A 16,194-nucleotide genomic window follows, 5' to 3' on the forward strand; every position below is an offset into this window, starting at 1 on the left:
GTCATCCAAGGTTCCTTTATCTTACACCTTCTTGCCTGTCTCAGAGGGGCATATTTATACATCGCTCACAACAACTGTTCCTTAAACAGTCTCCGCATGTCTATAATGCCTGTACCATGGAACAATTGCTCCCAGGCCATGCTTCCTAACTCAGGCCCAATCGCATCATAGTTTCCTCTTCCCCAATTAAATATCCTCCCATTTTGCCTAATCCTCTCCTTCTCCATAGGTAGTTTATTAAGATATTTTCAGGTAGTGACAAACAACATAGTTTCAGAGGAAAGCAATAAATGAAATATGCTTGGATTTCTAAAATTATTCAGTACTGTGTTTTATATGATCTTACTTCACAATATTGTAACTATGAACACACCCTGTTGGGGGAATTTATTAATCAAGATTATTGATGAAGGATTTGATAATGAATTGAGTGGAGAGATAAAGAGGGCATTTTCATGATAGTAAGTTGTAACTTCCGAGTCCCAGAGGCATCAATATCGGGGCCAAAACTATTGACAATATCTACTAATCTCCTAGATGACAGTAGTTAATGAACTGTTGCTAAGTTTGGAGATGAAACAAAATATATTGGGAAGAAAATAATGAGGATGACAAAGCAAAATTCCAGAAGGCCAGAATCAGGATAAGCAAGTGGACAAGTGACAAACCACAGCAGTGTATAAAGTGAGGAGAATTAAAGTTTATGCATTTTGGCAAGACGATTAGCAGAGATTCATATTAAGCACGTGCGGAAATTCACTGCTCAAAGCTGCAGCACTGAGATAATTTTGCGTTCCTGCACTTGAAAGACGAAATGTATCCAGGTTCAGTAGTTAATCTGAAGCGAATTAGTATGTCAGCATTTCTTTAAGTGTAACGGGAATATGTTTTTCAAATTATACTTGGCACTCGGCAGGTCACTGCTTGAATACTATGAATACTTTTAGTCCCCCTATTTTGGGAATAAGCAGTGCAGGGAATTTTAGCCGAATTCATCCCGAACATGGGGAATCTTTCTCGGGAGATGAGATTGAGCAGACTGCTCCTGTACTCATTGGAGTGTAGAAGAACGAAACACGACTTTACTGGAATATATTAGATTTTGAGGGGCTTGATTAAATAAATTCACGTGGAATGAAACTACTTGTTTGAGAATTGAAGACCAGAGGACATAATCTCTATGTAAGGAGTCGCCTACTTACGACACACGTGAAGGAATTTCCACATTTGTTCGAGCCCACTGAATCTGTAGATTATAGAGGCTGTAGAAATTGGCTACTCATTGAATCCAATACTGTCACAAACAGATTTGAATCAGTAAAGGATTCAAAGGTTAGGTGATATTGCAGGAAAGTGACTCTGTGAATTATCAGAACAGCCCTGATCTCAATGAATGGTGAGAATGGACTCGATAGGTAGAATTGCCGACTTCTTCTCCTGCATCTTATCGTCTTTTTAAATTTTTTTTGGACTTTCACTTGGTTCTGTTTTTCCTTTATCAATGAATTTATCGAGCTTTAGAACAGGAAGATGTGCAGTGCGCACTTAAAGCCAAATATCACTTCAGCTTCTGCTTCTCCGACCCTTACGGACAATGAGCTCCTGATTCAAAGCACACGCTGACTGATTAACCTTTACTGCATATTTCCTCAAACGTGCCTCTTACACAAATCTCCGTCTCGTTGTAATCGAACAAGATGAAACGTTTCTCTCAGTCTAATATATCTATATCCCTCATTATTTTATATCTCAATCATGCCTGTTCAAAATTTCCACTTTTGTAAAGAACATAATCACAGTCTGTCCAATCTCTCTTCATAACTCAAACTCTTTAAATAGCCAATATTCTGCTGAATCTCTTCCGCACCATTTCCAGTAATATCATATCCCTGTTGAAATGTGAATTGCAGAAATACACGCGATACTCTGGTTGGAGCAGAAAGAACAAATGGAAGAAGTGACGTTCACACAATAACATCACTACAGCAGCACAGACTGCACGTTGTCATTGTGAGTGTTGGATTACGCAATACCTCGGTGACATTGCAGGAGAGGCATAAAGATTGGTTAGTGATTGTGGAAGGGAGAGAATTCTCCAAGAAAGTGTGTGTTTTAACGCTGATATATGAAAAACTGAGATGGGAGAAAGCGGGTGTTTAAAGGTGCAAAATCATTTCCTCGAAGAGTATTTTCATGTAATATGTGGCTGATTTTCACCCGTATTTGCTAAGCCCTTATTGCGTGGCATATAATGGGATTGGATCTGAAATTGCGGCAGCCACAAAACAAACGATGGTCGCAGCATCGCATGTCAAAGCATGAGGCAAAAAGCAGTAAGAAGAGTTACAGAGGATATGTTTGGAACTGCACGACAGGAACAACAGAAATAGATGTGGTTACTCAGAGTGGGCTGAATATTTAACTTAGAGTTTGTTGAAGGCAGGTATTGACATATTCCGAAAAAAACTTCAAAGGATTAGCGGACTCTGTGTGGTATTGTTGAAATGTATTTCCCAACAAGAATGCAGTTTCATGTCGGTTATTTCACTAATTTGCTCACAGAAGCAAGTAACCACTGCTGCAAAATATCATGTCATCCAGTTCACGTGCACAGAATCAGAGAAACTGAGTCTTGCAACGCTGAAGATCCAGCTGGAAATGGGAATGAGGAAGATCATGCGGATGTTGCTCCATTGATGCAATGGATGAGCGCTAGGTCCTTCTGACACTACAGAGGCGCGTGAAACACCGAGGCTGAGAAATCTACATCATCTGGAGCACCTTCTGTTGTTGTCGAACAGGAGGCCTAAGGACATCAGATTGGGAGTTTGAGCCTCACTTGGAACAGCTTCTTTTGACATGGAGCCGCAGGGAGGATCGGAATATCACGGTGGGAACACAACTTCAACTACAACAGTTTCCAATGACATCGAGAAGGGAGCATTGGGACATGAGATTGTGATCTCCAACCTCATCGGGTGCAGCTACTATTGACATGCAGCAGGGAGCATTTGGACATCAAGCTGGGAGCTCAAAACTAACCTGGAACATCTTCTATCGCCATGGAGCAGGGAGAATTTGGACATCAAGTTTGGATGTTCATACACACCTGAAACAGCTTCGATACTCATGCAGCAGGGAGCGCTGGGGTATCAGGGAAAGGATACTCAGCTATTTTAATTGGAAGCGGTTTTTTTTGCAGGACACATATTAGAAGATTGAGAGAACATGTTTCCCAAGGGAAATGTTCCAGTTATAAAGAGAAGTCCAGTTATAAAGAGAAGTCCTCGTGAAAGAGTTTAGTGATTATCACTGCACTCTCACAGCGCCAGACATCAGATTCGGTTCCAGCGTCGGGCGAACGCCTCTGTGAAATGTAAACATTTTCCTGCAATATACGTGGTTTTAATCTGCGTTCACTGGTTTCTGTTGCAATGCGAACATGGTCAGTTGCATTGGCGATGATAAATTGTTGATAGTGTTAGGTGCATGAGTCAGAGGGGAATTGACTGAAAATGCGTTGCTGGAAAAGCACAGCAGGTCAGGCAGCATCCAAGGAGCAGGATAATCGACGTTTTGGGCAATTCTTCTGCTCCTTGGATGCTGCCTGACATGCTGTGCCTTTCCATCAACACGTTTTCAGCTCTGATCTCCAGCATCTGCAGTCCTCACTTTCTCCACAGAGGGGAATGGATATTATGGGTCACTCTTTGAACGTTAGGTGTGGACTTGTTGGGCCAAATGGCCTGTTTCCCAACTGCAGGGAACCTTTTTTGTGGAGAGAGAAATTGAAGCAATGTTTTCTCTCTGTGACCTTTCTCATACGGCTGGCTCAGCACTGAGTTAAATTAACAGAAGATATTTTTCGCTCGTTTCATCTTATTGAATTACTGAAAACTCGTACAGGTCGTTCAATTAATCTAAAGTTTCAAAAATTAACGAAAAGCAGGAAACTGGATTTTACATTTATCAGGTTAGCAGTAATCCGATTGAATGGTTGAACAGACACAGAGTGAATGCCAGCTTGATGAGGCTCAATGAGTTTATTTGCGAAACTCGCTGCTTCATCAAGCTAGGGGCCATTGGAGTGACACAGTAATGGTGATTATATTTGTTGGTTTTTCAACTTGTGAAAATGAAAGCTCTTGTTCTTATCCGTGTTGAGATCACTACTTTGCACCATGCTAGCATTTTGCATGCTCACGGCCAATGACATAATGAATAATGCGCCTCTTGAAGTATGAGGAGATTGTGTGTTCGAATCTGACCTGTCTCAACAGCAAGGTTCGTAGGAGTTTACAAACTTGTGAAGAGGTGTTCTGAAACCGAGATAAGGATTTAATTCCTGATTTGCAAGAGCGATAATCTCTTCAATAAATGCCCCAGAGCATATCAGATTCAATGTGCCAGAGTCAGCACAGAAGTGGAAACTGAAATAGGCCCACACCCTGCCCATGGGTAACTTTCTCTAACTCAAATACAGTGCCCAATTGCTGCGGTTGTGGGGAATGGCACGGAAACGCAACAAATAGCCTGATCTCAGGTTTCAAAATTCGCAGAAACTCTATGGGAAGCGGAATCAGAGAAGAATAAAGGCTGAACACACCGTCAGCAGTGGGATTAACCAGGCATTCTCCCCTTCTTTCAGAGGCTGACACATTGACTCTGACGTTCTCGGGGCGATTAATTGATCCAAGGCATTGAAAGATCTCTTGTCACATATGCTGATCTTTTGCTGTTGTCGCTGTCAGGAACAACAAATTCCTGATTCACTGGCCAGGAATCAAACCCGGGTCGCGGCAGGGTAAGCACTAAGTCCGAAACAATAGACCACCAAAAATGCCTCTAAAACGGGGATGTACTGGTGGGTCGACAGCCCTCAAGCTCCTCTATGTGCTTTTATCAGAAACAACCGCTTGATGATCCTCATCCGATTTTAATTACTTAGCCGTTTATGCCTTTGCATCACAACTTCACATCTGAATGTTTCTGAAGGTTAAGTGGGTTACTGCCTTTGCGAACCCTGACAGTGCGTTCCAGATTCAATAACCCGCTCCCTGGTAAACTTTTTCTGTATATCTACTGCATGTCAGGATAAGAAAACACCCAGGGCTTTGACCGGGAACTGAACTCTGACCACGGTGCTGTAACTGCTGAATCACAAGTAATGCATCACCACGGATGACTGCAGACATCATTGCATCATTTCTGAATAAAGCTTTTAGCTTTATTTCACTGCAGGTAAGTTTTTGCTCAAAAATGATTGAGTCATTGAGGGTTAACAGCACGGAACCAGGCACATCTTCACAAATTTTCCAACCCGGGTCTGTAGCCTTATGTGCTCTGACGTTCCAAATATTTATCACACTAATATTTTCTCTATTACATTTGATTCTATACGAAAGAAAATGAGTGAAATTTGAGATGATAAAATTGTGTTAACGCTCGCTTGAGGAATTGGACCCCAACTTCATCCACAGATCGAAACATGAAGACAAATTCACCCGACAGTGACAAATGTCAAATGAGAGACCAACCACCAGACATTTGCATTTCACCCATTTGGCTTATATTTTCCCAATTCAGACTTCAATTTCAGAGTCTGATTACCGCAGCAAAAGGAGGCAACTGGTCACTACCGTGTCCGTGTACCTCCTCCAATGTTTCCCTGTCATTCTGCAGTTCCTGCTGCCTCACATGACTCTTCCTGCCTCACTAGAACATTGCTTACGTCAGATGTTTACTGCCCTTCCGAAAGATATTCCTGAAATTCCTAGAAAGACAAACAGGAATGTGGTATTTCAAACTCATTTTTACTTTACAGGATTCTAACCATTGAGCTTCACAGCCAGATCACTGCCATCTGAGAGAGAAGAACTCATGAGAACCTGCAAGCTAATAAATGTATTCGCTGTGAGGAAGGGAGCATGTATGGAAGGATGGGAGTATGTAATGCTAAGTCGCACAGTGTCCAGGGTGAGCTATAAAGAGAGAGCTTCCATGGTAATCAGTCATTAGGATTCAGGAATTACAATGTCATGGCCTGTTATAGTTACCATTTATAGTAATCAAATCGAAATACTGACTGATCTTTAGAAGCAGATTGATGCTGTGAAACAGTCGGAATCACTTCCCTGCATGTTGCAGACCTACATCCGCAATTTCAGTATCTCGTGCATTTGACTTAAAACAAGAACAGGGGAGACCACTGGAATAGGGAAGACAGATGGTGGTTCGTGAGAAGTGATTGTGGGCTTACTGGAGCCACAATCAATTTGTACACTGAAGGCCAGTTTTGCAGGTTACCCTGGTATACCGACCACTCCGGATCAATCCCCCAATTTACTCCATTTTTTGCATTGCCCTTTGCACGTCTCACAACGTCTCAGTACCCCGAGTGAATGTACACATTTTTAATTTGACCAACTTTACTCAAGTCAGTTTTGCAGATTCTTATTAACAGAATTATTTCTGGATGAAGGACGAGACCAATCAACCCGACACTGTTCCATCATTCAATGAGTTCATGTCTACTCTGATAATTTTGAACAGCATGACTAGCCATTCTTCATTACTCTTTACAACTTAATAATTAAAACTTTGTCTTTCTTCGACATTAATAAACTCAATGAGCAGATTCTACAGCCCAGGCTGTACAGAATTCCATCGGTATGTGGGAATGGCAGAACAATAATCTGTCGATTTGCCAGATTAGACAGAACAGACAGTCTGACTGGAGTCTGGGTGGGCAAAGTCATGGTGAGAGAGACTATAACAAATAAAGGCAAAAGAAAGCGCAGGAGTGGGAGTGGGCTCCCAATCACACAATGTTTCTGCCATTTTCCGATTCCAATCACTTTATCCGCACTTTAGCATCCTTTGTCGCACAGCAGGCCACCCCCTCTTCCGATTATTGCATAAATGCTGCCACCTCGAACTTCACATCAGCTCTGATGAAGAGCCATCCTTTCTGGGAATCGAAGCTTCCTGATCCGCTGTGATTTCCAGATTTTTTTGCTTTCACTACCGATTCCAGCATTTGTTCAAATATGGAGTACTTTTCTTTTGTTGTCGTGCTTTATCTGAGCAGGCCAATGCAATGATTATCACGGCTTCTACTCATTTAATTTTACCTCTGAATTAAAACGCTCACTGAGTCTGAGAGAAATGATCATTTGCTGTTTTAATGCCTGGAATTCACGTTCATTTTTCATAATTTTTTTACAAGAATACTAAATTCCCATTCCTATGTGGGAATCACAACTAGGAAATAGCACTGAGAGTGCTGATTCCCAACAACTAAACTACCAGAGAAGGCGCACGGAATGCTTACAACATTAATTCTTAGTATTGCTTTCGACGTTTTGTTCAGCCCAAAAATGATAGAGAATCAATAAGTTGTAACAGCAATGGGGCAGTCCATTCGGCTCCTTATATCAATGACAGTGATGAAACATTCGTACTTTTATTCCCAGTTTCCAACTCTTGAACTTGTGTGTTCAAACGCGTTTTAAATGCTCATCTAAATTGTTGTTCCATGTCTGTAAGGCTTCAGTGGAACAAAAATAGATCATTTAAGCAATAACTGGAAACACTGTTGTTTGTTGGAACATGCACTCTACATTTTCATCCTTTGAGATGTTTCTCAAAACCAAACACTTTCTCAGAGCCGTTTACCTGTTTTCCTTATGACGTCACCAGTGTGGGTATAAATCGAATCTTTGAGCAGAAACGACACTCCTTTACAAACTCTCTGCTCATCTGTGGTGTGATATCTCTCAGTGTCACTCACCACCAAATATCCCTCTTTATAACAACCATCCGGAACGACTATTTCATACCAGTTCCAATTTAACCAATTAGCTTAAACTGTGCTCAACGTGCTAAAACCTAATCGAAAGAGGCTTAGATTTGTCAACATTTGTTCTTTAATATTCAGTTGTAGAGTTACAGAATAAAATTGATACATCTTGTTTAATTTGGTCGTTCTTGTCTTCTATATATTAACAGATTATGAGACAAGATTAGATTTTCTGTGGGTTTGGTTAACATAGCAGAAGGATTTACTGCGGTGTCGTTACATAAAGAAATACTGCATTCGGTTTGGTCTGTCCATGTTTCAAAAGAGAGACACAAGATACTCTGTAATTGAAAGGAAGACAGTGGCAGATAGACTGCAGACTTACTTTTCAGTGTCAACACACAGGCTTGATTATTGGTGACATAGATGGGTTTGCAATGGCTGGGATCAGACTGTCCCCATCTGTCCACAATGAAATTACAGCTGTATTTTGGAAGAGTAACATTGATCGAAAACAATTGGTATTTCAGGAACTGCAGTCTGAAGCTGGAAGTCGCTGATACCCAGTTTTGGGAATCCTACAGTCTTTTTAACACCTCAGACATTTAGTCAGCACGTTCGGCTGTTCATAAAAAAATGTGAGTTGACATGGCTCATAATCTAAGAATTAGGTCCAGACCATTCAATGTACGTGCTCAGAAGCATTTCCATCCACACACTTCATCAGATGTTTGGAACTCTCTTGTACAAGTGGCAGCGGATATAGCACGATTTGTTCAATTTAAATTTGAGATATTTCATCTTCTTCAGCTGAAGTTTAAAGGATATGGGTGAAAGGCAGGAAAATGGATTTTGGCCTCAGATCATCCATGATTTCGTTAAATGTTGAAAAGCATCTAAGGGCTCAGTGGTCTACTTCTGTAACAAAGTTCCTAAAATCTTTACTGTTTCCTTATCACACATCTCAAAGATTCCACTGACCTTTTGACGAGGAAGCATTGACGTCGTTGGCCTCTGATGATCAATTTAATACAGTGCATGGTTTTTAAGCAGTTAGTTGGCCTTGATAACATACGTGAATGTATCTTGTCTGGGTTGTCCACTTCCCAATGTTAGTAGAGTAAGAGAGTTTTAATCTCCTGTCATGAGTTTGACACCTTCATTGCAAAATGTTCTCTTTAAAATTTGTTTTGTGAGCTGACAATTGGCTCTTCATTCCATAGGCAGTGTCATCACATTCGAAGTGAGGATATCTTCTGTTCTGATTATTAATGTCTCCGTTGTGGGTTAAGAGTGGAAACGAGGAGCGATAAAGAGACAGTTTTGAAGGTGTGACGAGTTGACTGAACGGCTGTATGTTACATTTGACGCGTTCTATTCATGCCCTGAAACCAATAAGCGAATCGATCATAGAATTAGAGTGGCCAATTGTGACACGAATCAAAAGCAACCCGTCCACATCAAGTAACACTCAAATGAGACAGATCGGATTCGTATCTAATCTGCCTCGCAAATGTGATAAACGAGTGCACATGTATGCGTTTGCTGGTGCTCAGACCACAGAACAGACAAAATCAAGGATTCAAGGAATGGTTGAGATCTCTCCACTGTTCCCAGAGAGGAGCTGACATTCTCTCCAACGTACCTGCCCCACCATCATTGAGTCTGTGGAGGAAGCGAACATTATTGCAAATTAGGCCTGTGTAAAATGTCAAAGCGTGCGCATAAAGATCCCGAATGAAATAACAGACAGCGGTCATAGATGTCAGTGTGAGACTTAAGAGGAGAAAAGTGAAAATGATTATGATTCACTCAAAAATAATATGAGTTTCCTCCTATCTCTCCATCAGTAAGATGCACGATCCTTACCTTAACTGAAAGAAGGAGACTCTGGATAACTCGGAGAAAAATCCCTTATGTTAGAGTCAATTCACTGTTAAAGCAGGCTGGTCTTTGAAAACATCAAAGACTCACAAAATTGCTTTCAGGGGAAACATACAAAATGTGTAAACACTTGTATTTATGGGTGCGTAACTGACTCGAGTTCTTCTCATAGTTTGTGCACTGGAACACCCACTCAGTGTCTATGCAACAGTGTTTGCTTTTTTTTCCAGTAGGCTGGCACGGTGGCTTCCACTGCCGCCTCACAAAGCCAAGGATCTGGTTTCAACATCAGACTTGGGTGACAGTCTCTGTGAAGTTTTCATATTTCCGCTTTGTTTGCGCTTGCTTTCTCCCATAGTTCAAAGGGGTACTGGTGAAGTGGATTATCTACAGTTTATATGGGTTCGCCACGCGACATGCAGTGTAGGGTTTTGGCTCTAATATGGGTGTTGTACAGTGAGTCGGATGGCCCATTTTCCAATGTAGAGAATCTACAATGCAAATGTTTGTAATCTTTTCAGATCACCTTGTTTTGTGGTAACCTTCAGTTCCTGATTAATCTAGTGGTTCTTTCAGATCTCAGCATACTGTCGGGTTTAATTTTCCCATCAGCAAATATTCTCTTTCTCATCGATTACAAGAAAAAAGAAATTTCACAAACTTCAGTTCTGTACATATAGAATAGGAATTTTCGCAGCCAAACCGGTTTGTGTTAAATACTTTTCCTTTCTGGTCACCTCTAAGTTATAAATCTGGGTCACACATTCTTCCCCCTCATTCGACAAAACCAAATTCTGTTTTGGATAATTTATTTCTGAAGACCTTTTATTTTAAAAAAATAGTATCTGGAGACAACAATGTGTTTGATAATTCAATTTAGTCACTGATTATCTCAAATAATTAATTAAATCATAGTTGAGCTACTAGACTGAATATCAAACATGTGTCCCATACACATGATTGACTGTGTGGAGATTCAATGAGTAATTTTGAATCAAAGAATTGTTAAGGCACAGAGGAGGCCATTCAACGCTTTGGGGCAGCACGATTCTTCAAGTATGTGTTCTGATTTTGTGCGATTTCCCTGAGTTCTCCCTGCAATCCTATACTTTGATTCCAATCAAATAATCTTCTAATACCCTTGACTGAAAAATCCCAACCCAGAGTTCCATAAAAAGCATTCCGCATAACTACTCGCTGTGTGAAGTTTATTTCTCGCACCATCTTTTTTTCTCTTGTAACTTATTTGAGATCTCCACTCTTATTCTCAAAGCTTTTCTGAGTGGGAACAGTTTCTCATTATCTATTCTCTTCATGATTTTGAAAACGTGATTTAAATTTCCAGTCTCCCTTTTCCAGTTTAACGTCATGGCTGAAATGTCTCACTGCAGGAGACTGTCGTGTCAATGCAGTTTCTCTAAATCTGCCAGTGTTCCCTTGTGTAATGTTCTCCAGCTTATAGTCGATTGCATCCTGTATCTATCTCGTGAGCCATCATGATTTCTGCTTCGCTTCATGCCGATTAATTAACACCAAGAAATACTGGGAAGACTTAAGGCAGTGTTTCCAACCTTCAATTCTGTCCACCATACCTCTCCCTTGTAACTTCCTGAGATTCAGCTCAGAATGATCACACGGTGCCTGTTTGCAAAAGAAGCCATGCAGCTGACTGTAAGTCAGGGGAAACATAGAACATAGAACAATACAGCGCAGAACAGGCCCTTTGGCCCTCGATGTTGCGCCGACCTGTGAACTATTCTCAGCTCATCCCAGTTCACTATCCCAACATCATCCATGTGCTTATCCAAGGATTGATTAAATCTCCCTCATGTGGCTGAATTGATTACGTCAGCAGGTAGGGCATTTGACACCCTTACCATTCTCTGAGTAAATTACCTGCCTCTGACATCTGTCTGAAATCTATCACCCCTCAATTTGTCGTTATGCCCTCTCGGACAAGCTGACGTTGTCAATCGAGGAAAAATACTTTCACTGTCCACCCAAACTAATCCTCTGGTCATCTTGTATATCTCTATCAAATCCTCTCTTAGCCCACTTCTTTGCAATGTGAACAGACCCAAGTCCCTCAGCCTTTCCTCATCAGACCTTCCCTCCAGTCCAGGCAACATCCTGGTAAATCTCCTCTGTACCTTTTCCAATGCTTCCACATCCTTCTCGAAATATGGGAGCCAGAACTGTACAAAATATTCCAAGTGTGGCCGCACCAGCGTTTTGTATACTTGCAGCATGATATTGCGGCTCCGGAGTTCAATACATCTCCGAAAGAAAACTAACACACCGTATGCCTTCTCAACAGCAATGTCAACCTGGATGGCAACGTTTAGCGATGTACGTACATTGACTCCAAAGTCCCTCTGCACATCCAAACTACCAATAATCTTTCCATGGATGCAATACTCTGCCTTCCTGTTATTCTTCCCAAAGTGCATCAATTCACATTGAGCTGCATTGAACTCCATTTGCCATCTCTGAGTCCAATTCTACAGATTATACAAGTCCCCCTGCAACCTGTAACTTTTTTCCAAAGTATCCACTACTCCACCGATATTAGTGTCGTCTGCAAATCCATCTACCTATGCCTGGTTCTAAGTCATTTATAAAATGACAAAAAGCAGTGACCCCAAAACAGATTCTTGTTGCACACCACTCGTCACCAGACTCCAGGCTGAATATTTTGAATCAACTACCACTCGCTGCCTTCATTCAGAAAGCCAGTTTCTAATCCAAAGTGTTAAACTACACTCTCAATTCCACTCCTCCGCATTTTCCTCTACAGCCTACCACGTGGAACCTTTTCGAAGGCTTTACTGAAGTCCATCTATACCACGTCAATTGCCCTACCCTCATATCCATGCTTGGCCACCTTCTCACTAAACTGAATGAAGTTTGTGAAGCACGGCCTGCATTTAACGAAACCATGTTGACTATCTGAAAACAAATTATTACTTGCTAGATGGTTACAAATCTTACCGCTAATAACCCATTTCAAACCTTTCCTACAACAGATGTAAGGATCACGTGTCTATAATTACCTGGGCCATCTCTAGTGACCTTTTTAAAAAAGGGCACAAAAATTGCAATCCCTCAGTCCTCTGGTACTATACCCGCAGGCAATGACAATTCAAATATCAAAATCAATGGCTCTGTTATCTCCTCCCTTGCTTCCCAGAGCATCATCGGATAAATCCCATCCAGCCCAGGAAAGTTGTCTACATGCACTCCTGGTAGAATTTATAACATCCGTACATAACTAACCTCGATCCTTTCAAAACTCTAATCTCGTACCTTGTTCTTCTCCTCTACAATATTCTCCTTTTCCTGCGTGACACTCGATGAGAAATGTTAGTTTAGCATAAAACAGTCTTATTTGGACTTTTAGGCAGACGATGGATATTTCTGAGTCTCCCGGTGTACACGAGTCTCCAGTCCCAGTCCATATGGCTCCAGCCCACGGTATGTATCTCCCCCGCCGCTTACCTGAAGCCCAGCGACTTCACACAATACTGCACGTGCACTCTAAGCAAGTAATTGACAGCGATGCCCGTCCAATAGAAGTAGGGGGATGGTAGAGTAATCCAGCAAACACAGAGTGAACGAGGATGAGCCGAGTGAGGCACAGACAGCTAACGGAGACGGTTCAATCTGTCCTCATTCAGAACAAAGAAGACTGGCAAGGAACGACTCATCTCAAAGACTGATTCTGTCATGGGGCAGACGGGGGAGCCCAAAATGATCCGTGCAAACGATAAGGCTGAAACATTGCCAATAATCTTCAGGCAGAAGTCTGAAATTATGTAGAACTGGATGATTCTATATTAGTCTCCCCTGAAGTTCCCTAGCATTGATATATCGGAACAGCAGGCAGCTAATTGGCCTTTCAAGCTTGTCTTTCCCTTCAAAATAATGATTTATAGTCATCATACTTACTGCCCTGATCTAACTTTGACATCAGCGAATCTGGTCAAATGTAACCACGACATGTAGTTTGATGAAGGTTTAGAAAATCTGCCCGGTTGTGTCGAATCCACTGAAGTAGTACTAATAAAACCGCATCCATGATCCTAACTCCAGTCAATCATTGCTCAACCATCAGCAAAGTGACGGAGGGGTGTTATAACTGTGCTTTTCGGCTGTATTCATTCAACAATAAGCAGCTGTCTGTTGCTGTGTATTCCATTAGAGCTTAGCTTTTATCCTCATTACCGAATTAGTCCAATGTGGATAAAATACTGCATTCAAGAGGCAAGGTGAGTCCGACTGCCCTTCACATTAAGGCTGCGTCTGTCTAAATATGTAATTGAAAAGCTGCAGCAAAACTGGAATCATTTGGAATCAAAGGAAACTTATTTTACACTGAGGACGTCAAACCCCTCGTGAATTAAAAACAAACCTCGGAAAACCTCTCCTCAACTCGTAATCTATTTAAACGTGAGTGAGTGACAGATAACTTCTAATTTCCATTACTTACCGAAAACTACTTTTTACATCACTCTAATTGCGAATACCAAACAAAACAATTAACAGACAAATCAATCAGACTAAATACAATCACATTAACATGATGTTTTAACGACACAGTTATTAAACTTTGCATCAACTTAACCTCAACTCCACGCAGTTTTAATGTTCTCCGCCGTCTTCAATCTTCTATCTGCTTATCGCAATTATTTCAACTTTTTCATTTTTACAGAGTATGTTTTAGAGAAAAAAGTGACTTTTCATAGAGAGTGTCTTCTAATTTCTTTGAGAGGAAGATGTTGGACGGCAGTTTGCTCTCCAGCAGTTGCTCTCACTCTCGTTTTATATGCATTCCAATGACACAAAGTTTGTGTAATTTGACTAATTTCCAGATGCCAAAGCGAAACAAAAATTAAAATTTCGTCACCTAGTAGGAATTGGGCATAATTTAATTTAATTGGTTAAATGTGAGTTGTTGTCAAAACAGTAAGCAAAATTCAGATTTTCACAGCCAGGCGTCATATACGTCTATTTTGAAACAGTCTGTCCCCAGCCTTTTCATTCATGGAGCAAAGAGTGCGCTTTCTGTTTCCTTCAATTTTCAAAAAATACACTATCTTAAAATGCTTTCGACCATGTAACCCTCTCCATCGGTTGTAATCATCGAACCAAAATGTTTGCAATTTTTGATAAATAAGCATCTCAATCCCAGCACATCACTGCAGGGATGCCAACCATTCTGAGCTGCTTCAAAGACTTTTGGCTAAGCATAAAATCAGAGTTGGTTGTTTGATTCACAGAAACATGGAATCCGTGAAGTGTGGAATGAGGCCAATCGACCCAACAAGTCCTCTCATACTCTCTGAACACCATCCCAACCAGAATAACCCATCCCCCATCCTCCTCCTACAACCCAAAATTTTCCATGGTAGCTATCTTACCCAGACTTCCCTGGAGAATGTAGCAATGATAAATCCACCTAACCTACATGGATTTGAGCCTTGGGATGAAAACCAGACAGATATGGGGAAATTGTGCAAACTCCACACAGAATATCACCCATCACTACACGTGAAGCAGGGTCTGTCGCCCTGTGAGAAAACACTGCTGACGACTGAGCCAACATGCCACACCTGATTGCAGATGATGTAACACAATTTGAGTCTTCTACAGCACAAACGCAATTCCTGTCCGGACAATGTGGAGAAAAGCAGGCACTTCTCTGATGTTTGAAGATTTTTTTGAATGTATTGGCTGCTGTAAGACAGGTGGAACATGGAGCGTGCTTCATTTCTGCTGAAATTTATTAACTTCATCAGAAGGAAGCCGCAATAGGCTATATTCGATCATCAATAAAGCAACCGTTAAACTCTTGTGCACAGCTCCACAGTAGGCTAACTTTCAAACCAAAACTTCCAGTTGAGACAGTGGGACACGATGAAGCACCGTAAAAAAATACACTTTCTTCACTTATAAAACTTGCAGGTGTTTCAGTAGGTTGAATTTAACAGCAAGCCCCTTACCACACTCGAGCTGATGAAGAACCGCTCCCCACAGTGAGATGCCTTTGCACAGTGAGTCCAAATAACTGCTTGAATCCAGCCCCATTTTGGGTGCACCTGATGGTTGCTCATCAGTGTCAACACGTTGATGGGTCACCAAATCCGCAGACATTTTTAGGCACTTCCCATATTCAGGGCATTGAAATGTCTTTCCGCTGTGTGGACTTACTGTTGGTTCAGTAGAGTGGTGGATCAACCAGCAAGTATCCACACTCGAAACAGACGAGTGGCCTCTCTCTCGTCTGACTGCATTTATGTTTTGGCAAGTCAAGTTATCTGCTGAAGCCTTGTCCACACATTCAACACGTGTAAAGTTTCTTCACACTGGGAGAGGTGTTCATTTCCTACCATGTTCAAAAGTGAATCATATTCAGGCAACAATCAAGTGGACAACGCCATCAGATGCTGAAGTGATATTTGGCTTTAAGCCTTCGCACTGCAAATCCTCTTCTTCTAATGGCCGGTTAG

The sequence above is a fragment of the Hemiscyllium ocellatum genome, chromosome X (assembly GCF_020745735.1).
Source record: "Hemiscyllium ocellatum isolate sHemOce1 chromosome X, sHemOce1.pat.X.cur, whole genome shotgun sequence".
Lineage (NCBI taxonomy): Eukaryota > Metazoa > Chordata > Chondrichthyes > Orectolobiformes > Hemiscylliidae > Hemiscyllium > Hemiscyllium ocellatum.